This window comes from Solea solea, chromosome 8, assembly GCF_958295425.1.
Source record: "Solea solea chromosome 8, fSolSol10.1, whole genome shotgun sequence".
NCBI lineage: Eukaryota > Metazoa > Chordata > Actinopteri > Pleuronectiformes > Soleidae > Solea > Solea solea.
The window spans coordinates 29,152,366-29,156,982 of NC_081141.1; positions in this window are offsets into that span (position 1 = coordinate 29,152,366).

The following is a 4,617-nucleotide window of genomic DNA, read 5'->3' on the forward strand; positions in this document are numbered from 1 at the left end:
TTAGCAACACACACACACACACACACACACACACACACAAACTGCTCTTTTCTCTCTCTGAGTTCAGGCCTGAGGCTCAGCCTCGTCTGCTTCTGCTGCTCCTCTCACCACCATATGGACGGAAGAGAAGCAGCAAACACCACCTCCATGTCCTCCATGTCCTCCATGTCCTCCATTTTCTTCATCCTCATTAAATAAATGACTAATATACTGTAGTTGGTCTGGTTTTAAAGTAATTTCTCCCTCTCTCTCCCTGTGTCTCTGTCTCTCTGTGTCTCTATCTCTGTGTGTCTCTGTCTCTCTGTGTCTCTATCTCTGTGTGTCTCTGTCTCCCTGTGTCTCTGTCTCTCTGTGTCTCTGTGTCTCTGTGTCTCTGTGTCTCTGTGTCTGTCTCTGTGTCTGTGGACAGTGGACAGTGGACAGTGAAGGTAATCCTTCTTAATGGAGTCCCAGCTCTCAGATGGATTGAAGTCCACGCTGCTCACAGATCACAGATCACATCAGGACATGTTTCATTTTACTGCTTTGACAGGGAAGAGAAAACAGGGGATGAAGCTGATAACTACCCTCCTCTTTCATTTATAACCCCTCCCCCCTCCCCGTGTGACCTTTCACCTCCACCGTCTCTCGTCTTCTCTCTGTCTTTTCTTCCGTCTTCTCGTCGTCCACAGTCGCTCGCTCTCTCTGACCAGTCTGGTGATTTCTATCACGCTTGCTTTGGTCGTTACATCACAATTATGGAGACTGTTGTTGGTGGAGGAGAGAGATGGAGGAAAGGGAAGAGTGGAAAAAAGCGACAGATGAAATGTAGGTCAGTGGAGATGTGCTCGGGGCTCTCTCTCTCCCCCTCTCTCTCCCCTTCTCTCTCTCTCCCTGGGCCAAAGCTAAAGAGGCTAACAGAGACTGAGGGTGAGAGAGACTCTGGTCCACACCTGCTTCTCTCTGAAGAAGAAGAAGAAGAAGAAGAAGAAGTCCTGGCTCATCATTTCCACGTTCCAACATTTCTTTACTCACACATTCACAACCACAGAGTCATTCATGTGGTCACCTTCATTGGTCAGTTGTTTTCTCATGGCGTTTTTAACACTGTACAGTTGTAGCACGGCACGACTCGACTCGGTTTGGTATCATCTTGGCAAGAACTCCACTAGATAGATAGTGGACTGATAGAGGGTGAGAATGCGGGGGAGGGGGTAAGGCTAAGGTAAGTGCTAGGACAGAAGATGCTCTTGGAAGAGCTAGGTCTTCAAGAGCTTCTTGAAGACAGACAGGGACGCCCCCTGTTCTGGTAGCGCTTGGTAGATCATTCCACCAGTGTGGAACGACATGGAAAGAGTCTGGATTGTCTTGTGCAGGGTGTTGGCACCCGCCAGACCACAATCCTTTGATAAATGGAGTAGTCGAGGGGTAACATGAGCCTTTAGGAGAGTTAAAGTAGGTGGGAGCAGACCCATGGTGGCTAAGGGTAGCCAGTGGAGCTCAATGAACAGAAGGGTGACATGAAGACCAGGCATGCCGCCCACATTCTGGACCATCTGTAGTGGTTTCACAGCACAGGTCTAGAGGCCTGTTAGCAGGACATTGCAGTAGTCGAGGCGAGAGACGATCTAAGCCTGGCGCTACCAGAACAGAGGGGGCGTCCCTGTGTATCTTCAAGATACTCTTGAAGAACCAGCATCTTCTGTCCTAGCACTTGCCTTACACCCTTACCCCATCTCCTTCTGCACTTGGATTGACTTCTGCACTCTCACCCTCTGTTAGTCCACTATTCATATCTAGTGGCGTTTATTCCAAGACTTCTTCTATGTAGCTTTGTAAATGTAAGGTCAGCTTTGTTGTCAATCATGACACCAAAGTTTCTTCTCTATCTTGGAAGGAGCCAGAGATAGGGAGTCTATATTAATGCAGATGTTATGATGTATCATTGGCTTGGCTGGGAGGACCAGCAGAGGTCAGTTCTGGAGAGGTTTAGCTGGAGGTGACAGACTTTCATCCATGCAGATGTGTCAGAGAGACAATCTGAGATTGGTCGTCAGGTGAGAATGACAGATACAGCTGGGTATCATCAGCATAGCAGTGATATGAGAAGCCATGTGAGCGGATGATGGTGTTTAAAGTTCACCTGCCATGTTAAAGGGAATCCCAGCTAGCCACAAGTCGGAGTTCGAGCCAGGAGTCAAATCTAGAATAGATCTGAACTGGCCCCCAAGACTTGTGCTATATATATGTATATGTATATATATAGATATATACATACTGTATATACATACATATATATGTATATATATATGTATACATACACACACATACATATATATATACATACACACACACACACACATATATGTATATATGTGTGTGTGTGTATATATATGTATGTGTGTGTATGTATATATATACATATATAAATATATAAAGCCCAAGTCTTGGGGGCCCCAGTTGAAAGGCTTCAGTGGGCCAGGTTTCATCCAGGGGTCCCACTTTGAGCAGCCCTGTTTTTACTCACTGATTCATCCGGATGATATGAATCAGTGAGTAACAGAGGGTGAAGTGAGAGCAGTTGTTGTTCAGTGGGTCAGTCTTTGTTCAGGACAGTGGTCTGACATGGACCAGAGGAAAAGACTCCGCCCTGAAAACCATCCTAAAGACACCTGAGACGTCCACTGTCACCTGAACTGCTCTTGTTTCTCTGACATAAGGTCCAGCAGGTCCTCCGCCACACACACACACACACACACACACACACACACACACGCTTCCCTATAGAACACACAGTTAGGTTTTTAATTTCATATTTTTGTAGAAAAACACTGAGGATCGTCAGCGTGAGAAAACAAATCAGTGCATATTTCTACAACAATGAAGAAGCTCTCGTAGAGAATGTGTTCTTCAATAATCAATATTCAAGATGTTTGGGCATGTAGAGATTATTGTGCAGGAGTCAGTCAAATTATAAAAGGTAGAATAAATAAAAACAAACAAGCCAAACAGAATATGACATGGGAATATAACACTGTACAAAATAATAATAATAATAAAAAACATTGTTAAAATAACTGTAACATTGTGAACATTTACTAAATTATAAACACTATTCTATAGAAATAACTTCAGATCTGCTAAATCCTATTTAATCTCCACAGCTTTTATAAAACTGACTCTGTAACATGTTTGAATATATGTTAAAAGGTCAGATGTGTCAACCAAAAGTCTAAAGACAAGACATTTTAATAAAAAACTATTTCTATTGTCCTGCAATTTTTTGTTTACATATTTGAAAAGAAATTAAAAATGTTAAAATTTGTATTTAATACTACGATGACATTTATTATGCAACGCCCCTTTAAAACATACACACAGGATAATATTCTTGGAAATATTAGATTGAACATCAGCAAATAACTCAAATTACAACATTATATTATTTATAAATATTTAAATATTGTATGTGCCTGTTTATTTGTTCTCTGTCAGTTTTATATATGTGTGTGTGTGTGTGTGTGTGTGTGTGTCTGTGGGTTTAAGACCTGGTTTTACAGTTAGAATTAGGTTTAATTTAAGGAGCTGGACAATAATGCAATATTCCCATGAGTGTCCTCACTAAGCCTCCTCTACAAGAATGCATGTGTGTGTGTGTACGTGTGTTATGACTCATGTTGTGGGGACCTAATAACACTCACATGACGGGGACTTGTGTGGGGACCTTTATGGGGACATAAATTCAGTCTCTATCACAGCATTAATATTCAGCATAAAAAAAATAAATGATGTTTTCATGTGGAATTTAGAGGCTTTTATTCTGAAAAAAAAGATAAACTGAGTCTGTGGCAAATTCAAGAGACTTTTTTTAAACCAATGTCTTTTTCTACAAAAATTTAAGAAAAAAGTTTTTTCCCAGTTTTATTATTATTTTACTTTAAATGAATTTACTCAGTGATTTTATAACGTGATTTACTATATTTTAAGGTGTTGTATGGTTAAGGTTAGTAGTAGTTATAGTTAAGGTTACAAGTCTCCAGAAAATGAATGTAAGTTAAAATGGCGTCCTCTAAAGTGATGGAAACCAGACCGGGTGTGTGTTCTTGTATAGGTATCTTTGTGAGGACCAAAAAAACGTATTATAACTAAGGAAGTGAGGACATGTTGGTAAAGTGTGGACATTTTGGTAAAGTCAGGACATTTCTGCTTGTCCTCACATTCTCACAGCCCTAAACATTTCTTTTTTTAGGGTGAAGACCTGGTTTTAGGGTTAGTGTTATAATTAGGTTTAGGTTAAAGGTTAAAGGTCAGGCAAGTTGTGATGTTAAGGTTAGGTTAAGGTGTACAGTATGTGTACTTGTATTTATGTCTTTGTGAGGTCCAAAAAAACATACAAACCTAACAACTTTAAAGGGCTATTTCGGGATTAAGGGTAAGTGTTAGGGAATTATGGTGTGTCCTCACTAAGAGATAAAACAAGTTCCTCTGTGTGTGTGTGTGTGTGTGTGTAGAGGCAGAGCGCAGGAGAGAGTGGGAGGAGCAGAAAGTGCTCCAGTCCAATCCGGGCCTGCGGCTGAAGCCTCTCCTCCTCCTCCTCCTCCTCCTCTTCTCCTCCCTCCGTAGCAGAAAACAGTGAAA